This window comes from Oreochromis aureus, linkage group 7 (assembly GCF_013358895.1).
Source record: "Oreochromis aureus strain Israel breed Guangdong linkage group 7, ZZ_aureus, whole genome shotgun sequence".
Lineage (NCBI taxonomy): Eukaryota > Metazoa > Chordata > Actinopteri > Cichliformes > Cichlidae > Oreochromis > Oreochromis aureus.
In genome coordinates this window covers 49,520,114-49,535,351 of record NC_052948.1, presented here as the reverse complement: position 1 = coordinate 49,535,351, position 15,238 = coordinate 49,520,114, and positions in this window count along the sequence as shown.

Here is a 15,238-nt window from a genome sequence, read left to right as displayed (position 1 = left end):
CCAAAATCACACCTTAACCCTTTATCACACCACTAGTGAATACTGTTACAGTACGGTTGATGGGAAAAAATGTCAACCTGTTCTGTCTTTCCAAGGAGTTTATCATACAAAAGGTTCCTGTGCTTGGTAATAGTAAATAGAGAAAGGGAATATAGAAATGGAGATAATTTAAGTTGACATAAATGGACAGGCTGGCTTCCTGTCCAAAGGGTACTCCGCCTTTCATCCTATGACCCATTGGTTAAAAAACTTGATAGATGGATTGTGCAAATTGTACATCAAATGTTTGCCGATCGTTAAGTGTTTTTAGCATCCTCTTCAAAGTTTGCCATATTATAGGTCGCTTTTTAAAAAAAACAAAAAACAGAAAGCTTTCTCATATTACACTGACTTCAAAAGTGAAAGCAAAATTTGGTAAAAATCAAAGCTGCACAAAGCTGAAGACCATCTCTAATATCACTCATGGACAACCTGGGTAGAGCTGCAGGAAATCATGGCCCCAAATCCTCTTGTTAATAGGTTTATACAGCTGAAGGTAAAATGCTTTATCAGAATGAGTTACTATTAACAGGTCATAGTTTTTTATCATTTGCTTCATGTAAGCATTGAAAACAAGGTATTTTTGTGCTACTCTGTAACTATAATGAATCCTGTTTGGCAGATCTTTGGTTATTACACTGACTGAGTTATTTATTTAGTTTATTTACAGACACAGGGCTCAGCACTGATCAGTAAAATGAGGAGTTTTACTGATGAGGGTTTGACCTTTGATGTGGTGATGGGGCTACTGCTGAGACTAATATTGTTTTTCTGCATTTTTTATTAAAATAACTATGAAAAATACATATGTACATGTCATGAATATGTGAAGAAGTATATTTAGTTGTTTAAAGACAGAGTTTGACTTAATTCATTTACTAAAATATAAATTTTTTTGGTTTGCTGCCTCGGGCCAACTTTATGCTTTTATTACACTTTTCCTTGGGCAATAATGGTAAAGCCATGCTTGGTCCTTGGGGCTGCTTGCTTTAGGTTTTTAGGTGCTTACCTGGTTCAAAACACTTGATTCAAATGATCACCGTGACATCAGGCAGAATCAACATTTAACACTGAGTAAGTCATTCGATTTGTTGGAGCAGGGACCAGGATCACGAGGCGAACCAACAACTGACACGAAGTTGTACCCTTATGGCACATTGTTGCCCTGAGGCAGCAAACCAATTTCTGGTTAAGGGGGAAGGTGGGGTCACAATTGTTTTCCCCCCAAGCTCTCAAAAAGTAAAGTGATTTTTTTTTTTTTTAAAGAAAAAGAAAGTTCACGCTACAGTGCAGGGGTGTCAAACTCATTTTTAAATAATGGGACATAAACAGTGGAAATGAAAGTATTTAATAAATGCATAAATATGAAAAATTACAGAAAAAGTTCTGGTAGTTCAATGCCCAGACTGTCCTGTACATATAAAGTATATAAAGTTTTTTTGTTTTTTGTTTTTTCATTTAAACATTTAATCATTAGTAAAGCCTAATTTATCACATTTGATATTTTGAGGTTCAATAAAGATTCCATTTTTTAAAAATTATAATTTCTGGCAATTATTTCATGGTTCAGGCTTTAAAGGGGTTTTACCTGTTAATGTGTTAGTTGATAAGTCTGATGTAATATGATGGTGATTGGGTGAAGGTCTTTGTCAGTAGGAAAAGCTATGAAACTTCAAATCCTATACACTCCTTCACATTTTCTAAAGCGGTAAACTGGGCCAGATTTGAGTCTTTGCAGGGCCAATTCTGGCCCCCCGGCTTTATGTTTGACACCCCTGTAATAGATGGTTAATTTATAGCACATTTCAGTACCTGTGTATCACATACAGATGAGAAAACTCCTAACATGTCTCCATGATCCCTGTGATGACATCTGTAATATATCCGAGTTAACTGCTGTGACTAATACTTTGCTCTTCTGAAAACAAAAGATGTCTCTCTTGCTCACCCTCTGCTCTCCCTTTTGTTTCCTTGTTGCAGAGCTGTAACAACATTGTCACATTTTAACATATTGGTTGTGAGGAGAGTGGGTGGGAGCGCTGACTCTTCTTAAGAACTTTGTTTTTTTCTACCCATTTGTACGGTGATGTTTCTTCTCAGCGTGCTAATCTAGCAGTCAACAGTGGTAAAGCTTGAGCCGTGTATTTCACAGACCCGGGGATCTTTTGATCAGACCAGCGCTGCCTGCTGAGCCCCCCCTTCGCAACCCTACCGAGACTGGTTTGCAGCTGCACGCAGTGTGTGCACAGGCCGCTGCCTCAGTAGATGCTCGCACACAAGGTTTCTCACTGTGTGCTTCTCACACACTCGCAAACCTGTGTATTGATATTTCTCACGCACACAAAAAGGAAAACTTCCATATTCTGATTATAAAATATGCCCGGCACGTGCTAAACATACCGCAGTTTAGCTTTACTGTGCTCTCTTTGTAGGGTTGACACACAGCTGTGAACACATACACACACATGCGCATACACACACATTAGGGCCCACTCACTGACACATGAAAGCAGACACAGAGACGAGCAGCCTCCGTGGGCCTCAGAGAGCTCTAATGGCCTTGTAGAGTGCAGTCAGGGAGAGTGAGGGTGAAGAGCAGAGCAAGGTGAAGACACACACATCCACTTCCAGATTACACACACATGCACGTGAACATCTGTGTGCTTAGATGCACTGCACACAAGCGCGGTGGAAAAAGTACAGCGATGAGAGAAAGCGCACAACTAACAAACATGCCACTACAAGCAGAATCGGCGCATCACATACTCTCTTTCTCTCACACACACACACATGCGCACACACACTGCATTGCTACAGTGAATCAGCCCTGTCCTGATGAAGCTGCTGTTTCTAAAAGGAGCAGAACATGAATTATGCAGGTTCGCCTTCACATGAGGGGGTTTTTCTCCTTCTCCGCCGCATTCCTCTAAGCCAGCTGTTTTCTGTTTCTCCTCCACTCTCTCTTTCACTGTTTTTAACTCGTCCTCTCATCTGAAATGCTTCTATCTTCTTCCCCCCCCCCACTTTATATCATGTCTCCTGAAGAAAACTGTAAGTCTCCCCCTCTCTTCTCCTGCGTGCTGCCCCACCACCGCTAACATCACCCCAGCCCCCTCCCTCCCTCCTCGGGCTCCCCACGCTTCTCCTGTTCTGCTCTCTGCTGCACCCACTAACCCTTTTTCCATCTCTTTATCTTTGTCTTGATGTTACACACACGCACACAGACACACACTTCTCTCACTCTTTCTCTGTGTTTGTGCTCACTTTTCCCAGTGGATGGAGTGCTGAGCAGAGGAATGGGGAAGAAAAAAAAAGGGGGCCGGTGCTGCTCCAGTGGTATTGGATTCACATAAGTGTGTGAAATAAGAGATGCGGAAGTATTGCTGTTTGTCATCTGCCCCCGCTACTCAAGTTTCCCCCATTAAAGAAGCCTATGACAAATGTCCAGAATAAGCCGTAACAATAAAACTGTGATTTGTGAGGGAGATGGTAGGATAGGATAGATTTTGTGTGTGTTGGTTAAGCCTCTTGGAACATTGAAAAATACATAAAAAATTCACTGTCATTAAAACTACTTTGTGTGAAGAAACTTTTCACGATCATTTGCTGGGATTTTTAGACTAGCTGCAATACTTTTTTCTCCCACTTTGTGTTTAAGACATAAGAAAACATCATCTGCAATAACAATAATGGACATAACCAAAAATAATGAGTGACTTTAAAAAAATCCAATAATTTTTATGCTTTATTTTTGCTTTTGCAGCCTTTAATGGAGATAGTTTCCAAGTCGACTGTAGTTAAGTATTCCGCAGGCTTGAAAAGCTGGCATTTAGGGAGAGTGTTGATGAATATGAAGGATCAAGGGGGGAAAAAATAGTGGTTATGATGACGTGGGAGCTGTAGTTTTTCACACTGACAAATTAATCATTGCTTATCTTGTTAAATTTTACAACTTGCTGTTATGGTTTACCAAAATAAGAATTCAAATGCGGAATTCAGGACCAAAAGGGACTTAACAGAAAGCATACGGAGTAATAAAGAGAGGGCAAACTTTATAGGGAAGTATTCAATCAAAACAAGTCCCGGAAAGGTAGGGATGAGGAACATGGAACAGACAGAATGGAAAGGAAAGGAAAGGAAAGGAAAGTGTTTCCTCTCTTCCAAACCTGTGACTGAAGATAACTCACATATAAACAGTGTTGGGAAGGTTACTTTTAAAATGTATTCCACTACAGAATACTGAATACATGCCCTAAAATGTATTCTGTAACGTATTCCGTTACGTTACTCAATGAGAGTAACGTATTCTGAATACTTTGGAATACTTAATATATTATCATGCTGTTTACAACTACATGAATGTCCTATTGCTGTAATTTATTACTGTTACTGAAGGTACGTAGTACGAAACGTAGTAAAGGGACCTCTGGCTAATACGTCCGGTTCCCTGTCGGGCTGGTAGCCGAAAACTAGCTTTACTTTGTTGTCTGGGTCAACTTTGCTTGCGGGAGACAGAGAGAGGCGTTGAAAGGCTGCTCCAACGGAACTTATTTTTTCCGGAGGAAAACACGAACACAGTGTACAGTTGAGTCTTAATAGCTTACTTACAAATGGGCTCCTCAGGCACTCTTCTTGGCTGCAGTGGTTATTATTATATTTACATGCTTCCAGCTCCCGTTTTTGCTCCGTGACAGCTCGGACTTTTCCTTTCTCTCCCTCCCTCGCTCACAGAGACACATAATGGGTATGGCAGTCCATTCTCCCTGCAGCACGGACTACACTGCCCATCAGGCTACATGCTTTAGAGCTATGCCTGTAGCATTCTGCCTTTTAGCTTAGCACAACAACAACAACAAAAAAGCGCTCTCTCACCCAGGAAACACGCAGAGAGAGAGAGCGCGTCACCCTGTAACCATGGCAACCGTAACGCTGCCGCCTGGAACAACAGAATGTAGCTGTCAAACAAACCCAAACAATCCTGACCCGCGACAATGTGAAACAGGAAAGTACCGCCGTGTATTCCATTTATTTCAACAAAGTAACTGTATTCTGAATACCACCTTTTTAAACGGTAACTGTAACGGAATACAGTTACTCATATTTTGTATTCTGAATACGTAACGGCGGTACATGTATTCCGTTACTCCCCAACACTGCATATAAATAGTCTATTTTTTATATTTTCATCTGTGAATTATTAACAACGTGGTGCTCTATTGCGTTACACTACATTGGGTCAACATAATCCACAGTGCCACACTAAAAGGACAAAACTATCGGGTCTTCTGAACTATACATACAGATGTTTTTATGACATCCTCTTTAAATGCACAGGCATGAGTATGGAGTTGGTCCCCTCTTTGCAGCTATGACAGTTTCCACTCTTCTCGGAAGGCTTTCTACAAGATTTTAAAGTGTGTCTGTGGGATTTTTTTGCCCATTCATGCAGAACAACACTTGTGAGGTCAGACACTGATGTTGGATGGGAGGTGCCTGACTCGCAGTCACCTTTCTAGTTCATCCCAAAGGTTTTGGATGGGGGTTGAGGTCAGGGCTCTGTGTTGGCCATTCAAGTTCTTCTGTTCCAGCTCGGCTAACTCTGGCTTTATGGACCTTGCATTGTGCGCTGGGATAGAAAAGTGCCCTGCTAAACTGTTCTCACAAAGTTAGAGCTGTCCAAAGTGGGAGGAACTATGGTGCCCAGGACAAAGCCCAGAAAAATGTTATCCCACCTGCACCGATGTGCCCTGTTCCCTACAGGTGACAGTCATTGCCACTGCTGCAGAGCGGCATTGTGTAAACTACTCTGTCCAATGCACTTGGTGATATAAAGCTTACATAAAGCTGTGTGTCCATGGAAACCCATGCCACGACGCTCTTGGCGCACAGCTTTTGCACTGATGTTAATCCCAGAAGAGGTTTGGAGTTCTGCTGTCACTGAGTCAGCAGAGTGCTGGCGACTTGTATGCACTATGTGCCTCAGCCCTTGATGACCACGCTCGGTAATTCGCTTTGCTGCTTTGTTGCTGAGCTGCTGTGGTTCCTAAATGCTTCCACTTTGCATTAATACTAGTTGATCTGGGGGGGGAACACTTCTCTCCATATAAGGAAACATGTCACCAGAGGAACACTGTGGTAGTCCTTGTTATCTTTGCTGGCTTTTGTTCTGTGTTGCACTTCCAGCCTACCTGTGTCTCATTCCCTAATCAGCCCTCTGTGTGTATTTAGTCTTTCTTTTTGTCTCTGTCAGATAATCTGTTTAACAGCCTCTATTTCCTCTGCTCCTGTTATTCCTAGTTTTCCCAGTGCTCCTCATTGTTTTTGGGACTCTTTACATTTCTGGGCTAATCCTGCAATCCTATTAAGTGTGTTTTGCCTGCATTAGGGTCCTCATTTTTTGAACTGCTAACCATACCTATAAGGCGATATTTATATCACTACTTTTTAGACCACACTGGGTGTCTATGGAGGTAACATCTGTGAGTAGTGGAAATTAATTGTACTACTCTTATTCCTTAATTGCTGTAAGCAGTACAAAACAATGCCCCTTAACTTGACTGTAAAGAGTTAGAAATCTCAGAAGCTGCTATCCAGAGACAAACAAGGTCACCTCCCTCTCCTGTAGTGTGGTGGGAAGTCACCTGCAGGCCAGTAACCAAGGCCATTTTCATCTCTCTCTTAAAGCGTCTGCTTTGTCCTTGCGGGATCGATCCAGAGTGGCATTGTTCGCTGTGCCACTGTCAGCCGGGAATCCAGACGTTCCTAACAGCAGAACATTTCCCCAGCTTCTGTTTAGGGTCCCTCTCCAGGACGCATGTGATCCGGCCCAACTGCCACATCTTCAGCAACAGCAGCACACACGACGGCAGCAGCGAAGTCCCATTGGGTGACGGTGTGGGGATTCACGCAGCCAGGGTTTATGACCTCGTTTGTTCCTCTGGGATGACAGAAGGCTCGTGCACTGGGGAGCTTTTTCATCACCGCTTGCAGCGAATAAGTTTACCCCTTTCGTTCTTCAAGGGCAATATTTGAGTTTAGCTAAGATTGTCATTCTGCCTGTGTCGCTCGCGTTGTTGTTTTTACAACACGGAGGTCTTTTGTACGCAGAATGACAACGATGTTGAACAGAGAGCATCGTGATGATCTGATTTTTGTGCAGCTTTCTTAAGCAGGGAGGGGGTTAAAAGGACAAAGAGATGAAAGACAAGTTAGAGACTGTGAAGATCTCTGCATTGTTAACCACACAGCGCTGTAGACGTGCTGCCTTACATTGATTCCCAAAATCTTACCAGACCCACTGGTGCCCCAAGAATGCTCAAGCTCATACATTTCTCTAATGTGTTTACACACAGGTTTGCAAAGTTATGTGCAAGGGTGTAGTGTGGGGTCTGTTTAGCTTTAAGTTTTCAATGTCACCGACATGGCTCTGTTTAAACCTGGCTTATGCTGCATACTTAACCTGCTCTGGAGAAGGTTATGATCAGATCTTTGGATTACAGTGGACGGTATACAGCACCGGCGTTAAGCCTTCCTTGATGATATTGTGTTTGAGTGATACAGATTCTTGGCTGCAGTAAGAAGTGTCCACATTAGCAGTGCTATAAAATGAAGCTGTACACGTAAACAAGATGAATAATGTCTGCCAGCGTTCTTTCTCAAACACACCCTTTTGTTAGAATTAGAAATCCTGGCTTAACAATAAAAGTTGATGTTGAACCTTCTTCACAGGACACCCCCTCTAATTTACTGCTATAACCCTGTTTCACTCATCTTTTCCTCTCATTCTCACCCTCTGCTCTCCTCCCGGAGCAAAGCTTGTTGCGCAATGGACCGTAATTTTTTTTTTTCCAGCTCGTGTTTGGACATCTTTTTGTGTTTAATCGTGGGAGATTGAAAGGATTAAGCAGGAGATTACGTATGGCGGGATTACACTGACCCCGATATCATGTGGCCTCTGGGACGGGATGAGGGGGAAGGAGTGCAGAAAGGGAATCAGAGCAGCCATGGGACCTGTTGGGTTGGATGAAGGTGGATGAAAGATAAGAACAAGAGAGAGAGATGGGAGGGGAAAAAACGAGAGGTTGAGATTTGGAACATAATGACTGAGAGATGTGTGAGGAATGGAAAAGATGGTGGGTTGACGGAGGGAAAGACTTGTAAGGGTTGGGTTCATGTGAAAGGAAAGGGAGGAAGGCAATACTGCTTTTTGGAGGGGTTTGACACATGGAGACGGTTAAAGGATAATTTTGGATTATGCTTTTACTTATATCTTTGGAGTTCTGGTCATTAATACTGTCGGGAATATTTTAACCAGTACAAATGCAGACATCTGTGAAGTATGAACAGTATCTCTGCAGGGCATGTTCAAAGGTAAAACCCCAGCAGTAGAGAGAGATCCCTGAATAGATTTTTTTCTTAATATGATCATTAGTTAATAGAAAATGGAAATTATAGCTCCTTTACCTTCAGTGATTTGTTCATAAGAGTCAAATGGAAAACGTGGACTGTCTTTTTCTTTTAATTAGCCCTTTACATAAGTCATAGATGGAAACCTGCTTATGGTTTGATGGATGGATTCAGTTTTTTGTAAGTCAATGTTTTTTTAATCATTAGCCCCAACCGTCATAAGTAGATCTTTTTTGTGAAACATGACAAAGTTGTTTGTTTGTTTTTTAAGTTTTGTTTGCTTGTTTTTTGTCCAAACCGAATAAAATGATACCCATATTACTTTAAGAGAACTAAATTATATTTTTGAAACAGCGATGTGTGACAGTTGTGGCAGGTGCTGAAAAATGTTGCAGTTCTGCCAATACAAAACTGATGTTGTTCAATGCCTGATGTTCTTGTTCTATTTTATAATATTTGGCATTTGAGAAAACAGTCACCTTGCGACAGACCTGTCCAGAGTGTACCCCACCTCTCGCCCTACGGCAGCTGGGATAGGCTCCAATCCCTCACAGTAATCCCGAGTTGAACTTCTGTAGTAGATTTACTTTATATTTTAGAATCATCAAGTCTAAGGCTATAGTGATGCAGTCTCTGTAAGATATGATAAGGTAACTCTTTATTGTCACTGCATATTCATACTTAGTAGAATAGTACAACAAAATTGGAAACTGTCCCACTAAACACAACACAAAACATAACACAGTCAAACTTTAAAGTGGATAAAACATGCAAAAAAGGTATGAATAATAAATTAAAGAATGAATGTTCATTGCATATTATTATGTAGTCAGACTGGATGACTCCAGTCATACAGGCTTAGAGATAGAGTTTTTCAGAGGACACTATGCAGTCCTTTGAAAAATTGAGTACATCCTTATTTATGTCACAGCCAGGTGTTGCTAATCAAATGTCCTTGATTAACTGCTCATCAGCAAGAGTGAGCACTCCAATAAAGGGAGTTTGCTAGTCTGGAGCATTCAAGTGTGTTAATACAATGTCACAATATTCCTCAGAGTGAACGTCCAAGCAAATTCACCCCAAGGTGTGACCGCACGATGCTTGGAGCAACAGCAAAAAACCCAAGAGCTACATCTCTGACTCTGCTCGCCTCAGTTAGAATGTTAAATGTTAAAGTTCATGACAGAACAGTTAGAAAAAGACAAAGACAAGTGTGGATGTTTGGAAGGGCTGCCAGGAGAACACCTCTCTTTGTAAAAAGGACACGGCAGCGTGGTTTAGTTATGCAAAGCTGCATCTGAACAAGCCACAAGACTTCTGGAACAACCTTCATTGGACAGACTGAAACGGAGATGTTTGGTCATAATGCACAGCGTCATGCTTGAAAATCAAAACATAACAGATCAGCACAAACACCTCATACCAACTGTCTCCACAGGGATGGAGGGGTGATGATTTAGGCTGGTTTTGCAACCACAGGACCCTGGCATCTTGCAGTCAGTGAGCTGACCATGAGGTCATCTGTATACAAGAGTATTCTAGAGTCAAGTGTGAGGCCATCTGTCTGACAGCTAAAGCTTGGCTCAGCCTGAGGCATGAATAGGACAATAATCCCAAGCATCGCGGCAAATCTACAACTGGATGGCTGAAAAAGAAAAGAACCAAGGTGTTTCAATGGTCCAGTCAAAGTTCGGACTCAACCTGACTGAAATGTTGTGGTAGGACCTCAAGAGAGCAGTGCATAAAACGAACCTCAATGAACTGAAGCAATATTACAAAGAAGAGTGGGCATAATTCCTCCAGAAAGCTTTGAAAGACTGATAAAGTCACACAGAAAACAATTACTTCAAGTTATTGCTGCTAAAGGGGTTCTACAAGCTACTGAATCATAAGGTGTACTTCAAGTCCTGTGATGATCTTTCATTTTCACCTAACTGTACTTAGACTACTAATATTCTTTCTACATTTGCTAGTGCTTCTCATATCTTCATTTCTTCCATCACATTTTCCCATTAGTCATAATTACATCACACCAAAACACACATTAGAATTAGCAAAATGCTTTAAGTCATCACATTTCACATTAAAAGTTACACTACAGTCGGCGAACTTTTGCATGCTAACACTTTCCGCTTCTCACATGCACAGACACTTGCACATGCACACACGAACACATATGCCCATACAGAGTGGTTCATTACAAATTCCCATATTGAGGGATTTATTCATCAGATTCTGTGTCATCTCTGCTTATCCATGTTTCATTCATTTAGAGCTGCCAGTTTTGGTTTAACTGGAAGTCAGAACAGATTTATCAGCGTGTCATTATAATGTGTCTGAGTACAGAGGGAGAAAGTGAGAGAACAGAAGCAAATGGGTAGACACTACAGTGGTAGTGGATGGAGACCTTGAGCCATCACCATCATTCACTCACATCAACAGTCACTGACGATGACTAAGAGCATATTCATAAAAGTGGCACTTAAACTATCTATTGTTTCTCTTGTAGGTGGTAGATTGATAACACTTCATGTTAAAGTTTAGTCTTTCATGCAGAAAATAAAACATTTCTTCTGCAATCATCTGTCATGTGAAATATGTCGCAGTTATGGAAATGTGAATAAAGAATACAGAAATCCATATGGGCAGGAGTGACAGGCACATCCTTTCCTACTTGTTTACTCTGAAGGCTCTCTTTCGCATTGGCTACAATACCTTGATGTCACCCATCGATTGTCAGCAGTTGGAAAGACGGCGCAGTGCCCTGATTAGCATACAATTAGGACTGACCTGCTGCCCCTGGGACTGGACGGAGCGAGGGATAGATGGAGGTCTTTAGAGGGAGGGAGGGACAGAGGCAAGAGCAGCCTGACACAGTGACTTCTGTTTCTGCTGACACACACAGGACAGTCGTGGGGTCTCAGAGGGCACCGCGGGCCAAGGTGTGTCAAACCTGTATTGACGTCTGGGAGAGTTGTCTCGGCCTCGCTGACAGACGCGACTATGAGGGCTTAATGACTGTCCCACCCAAGGATGTATAAATGTATGTGTGCCTTTAGCACTCTGCTGTGTGACTCTTAGAGAGAAGAAAAGAAGGAGAAATCCAGCATCACTTTTGGAAACTGTTATTTGGATGTAAAGGTAAATGCGATGTAGGAATGCCAATCAGTTGGTACATCACACTGACACACAGACGTCAAGTCAATAGTCTTGCTGATTTTTAAATCTCTCAAGTAAAAATACATCAAATGTTTTCTTTGTTCTGTTCCTTGGATTATCTATAAGTGAATAGAAATAGTAAATAAAAATGACATAGAAATAAAAGTAATTCATGTCAGTCTAAACTCTGTTTGGGGCTTATCAGAGTTTAGCTTAGCTTGTTAGCGTCTTTCCAAACTGAGATTGGAAGCTGTCTGCAGGCCCCAGTCACACAGGTCTGGAGACAAGTTGATGACTGCCTGTCAATTGCTGGTTACAAGGGAAAAATGTGTATTCCCCAACCACTTGCAAGTGGTTACGATCAGCCACTGTGAAATGGATTGCTAAAGTCCCATTCACACCAGAAAACCTCCTTGCAATTGCTTTGGTTGCTGCCAGATTGCCACAGTGTCTCCAAATACTTGCCAGTGACTCACTAGCTGGTAGTAAAACTATAAAAGCCCTTTTGAAATATGTTGGTTTCAGCAGCAAGGCACAATTTCCATTTAAGAGGCAACATTCTCTGTTTCTGGTTTGCACTTTTCTTAGTTTCACTGCCACTGTGGTTATTTAGACCATTTTTTCCATGCAAGCTAAAGGTTACAGCAGACACAGCACACTCTTTATTTCAGTGACAGACAACAAATGTTGTTAACCAGTCAAAGAATACACATTTTTACATTTGTTGAATGGTATCTAGGTCTGTGTGACTGAATTCCAAGAAGGACCACAGGGGGGTCAGAAGAGGATTTTCTCAGAGTAATTTGACATGTGACAAGGGCAGCACTTCACAAGGAGATGACCTTGGATGTACTATAGCCAAATTTAAATGAGGCAGTTTGTAGCAGAATATTTTAACCACACCTTGTATATATTATATGATGTGTTAGGTGACATTTTTATTATTAGTCCTTGATTTATCCAGGTGAAAATCTCATTTCCAAGAGAGACCTGGCATCATGGCAACAAAAGTCAAAATACAGTCTTGTTGTTGTGTTCAAATCAGCACATTTAAAAGTAACAAACCGGATTTGTTACAATCCTGTGTTTGGATTCTCTCACCCAAAGAGGTTTTACAAATCTCTTTATTTCTGCTTTCACAAAAGAAAAAAATCGGCTGGGAGTATTTATAGCCCCCATGCCATTAATTAACCACCTGTACCTGTAGAACACCATAACTCGAATTTCTAATATGTGTCATAATTGTTAAATGGCAAAAAGATAGCCAGTGATTAATCAACAGAGCTCTTACTGAAGTGTACTTTACAGCAATTCTGCATTAAATGAAAAGTTCATTAACAGAGAAGTTATGGCTTGAATGTAAATTAAAGGAATGATAAGCTGTATTGCTTATAAATAATTTAAAATGCAGCTTATAAATGTAAGTTACATTTTACAGAATCGTGTAGACTGTAAATTAATGACACAATCTGTAAAATTGGAAAACAACTCCAGTTCAACTCAACTTTATTTATTTGGCAACTTTCCTGTATGCATGCAGTCCCAAATGCTTCACAGACAAAAAAATAATACAGAAAAATGAAAAATGATTCAATAGCAGTTAAAAATAAATAGATTATGCCAAACAATAAACAACAATAGACAACAATAAAAGGGTAAGTAGTTAAAAATGTTAGCAAACACAAACAAGGGATAACTGGACAGTTATATCGCTCACCTTATATTTGCACATTAATGATGGCTACTCTGTTTAGTCTAGAGGGCATACAGAGTGGGGAATGATCATTAGATCCTTTGCTGGATTTAGAAGTTTGCTAACTTCCAAAAAATGAACAGTCTTTAATTACTCTGTAGAGAAACATATCAACCAAAAAATCTAGGGGAAAAAAATGCATTACATAAAATTGACCAGGTGCCACTGATTGGCTGTATGCCCATGTGGCACACAGGTTACGATCACTAAATCAATTAGAGGTCCTCCTGATTTCAACTCAATTTGTATATAAAGCACACCTGTCCATAGAAACAATTTCTTCCATTCCAACCTCTCCATGTGCAAGACCAAAGATCTCTCAAAGAATGTCAGGGATAAGATTGTAGACCTGCACAAAGCTGGAACGGGCTACAAGACCATCACCAAGAGGTTTGGTGAGAACGTGACAACTGTTGGTGTGGTTATTTAGAAATGAAAGAAGGATAAAATGGCAATCAGTTGCCCTTGAACTGGAGCTCCATGCAAGATTTTGCCACACAGGGTGAGGAGGCTCATGGGAAAGGTGGTCGATATGCCCAAAACTCCAGAACACCATCCCCACAGTCAAGCATGGAAGTGGAAACATTATGCTTTGGGGCTGTTTTTCTGCTAAGGATACAGAATGACTTCGGTGTACTGAGTAGCCAGAGGATGGACCATAAAATCTTGGATGATAGCCTCCTTCCCTCTGTCAGAACACTGAAGATAGGTCATTAATGGGTCGTCTGGCTTGCCAGTGACCAAAAACAAACCACCAAGGCAAAAAAGCGTGGTTAAAGAACAAGCACATTGAGGTCAGGGAGTAGCCTAACCAGTCTCCAGACCTCAGTCTGATAGAAAATATGTGGTGGGAGCCAAAGCTTTAAGTTGCAAAGCAGCAGCCAAGAAACCTAAAGGATTTAAAGAGTTTCTGTAAAGAGCAGTGGGCCATAATCCTTCTTGAGATGTGTGAAACCTGGTGACCAACTGCAACCGCTGTGCTTACCAACAAGGGTTTCTCCACCAAGTACTAAGTCATGTTTTGAGGATCAAATACTTATTTTACTCAGTGACATGCAAATAAATTTATGAAATTCATGTAATGTGTTTTTTCTGGATGTTTATTTGATATTCTGTCTCTCTCTATTAAAATGAAACCGCCATAAAAATGAGAGACTGTTCATTTCTTTGTAAATGAGCAAACAAACTCAGCAGGGAATCAAATAATTATTTCCCCCTACTGTATGTGTAGGCTTACCTTTAACATTCAGCTGTATCACTCTGCACTGCCTGTTGGTATCAAAATTAATATTAAAATAAATTAAATTTGCTGACAGCATACTGCGTGTATCTGAGTCACCTCACACAGTCCACTGACATGTATGTTGTAGGTTAATTGTTAATTTAACCTACAACATTTCTCTCTTTGTTAGCTCTCAGATCGACTGGTGGCCTGTCTATATCTATATCCATCCATCTTCTGGTACTATATCTAATCGAGGGTCATATGGGGTATCCATACCCATCGTGACCTTAATGGATAAAAGGTTAAATGATGTTTTCCATTATTTGTCTGCATTCCCAACCAAAGTCAAATAAAGTAAACTATTGTCCCGTCACCTGGACAAAAGACTTTTGTGCCTATGCAAGTAAAAGGAGAGATATTTGTCCAAATAACCTGTGTTTTAAAAAGTTAATGTGGAGCCCTGTAGTGCAGCATGACTTTATCCACTCAGTGCGATGAAAAACACTCAGATTATCTAATATATACGGCTGAAATTGAATTCTTGACCATTAGCTTTCAAAGTAGGTGCTCTATGATCGAAGCTTGCTCCTGTTTTTGCGAGTGCATGTTTAGTGAGTCACTGCAGTGAGGATATGCAGCACTGATTTTGGTTAACT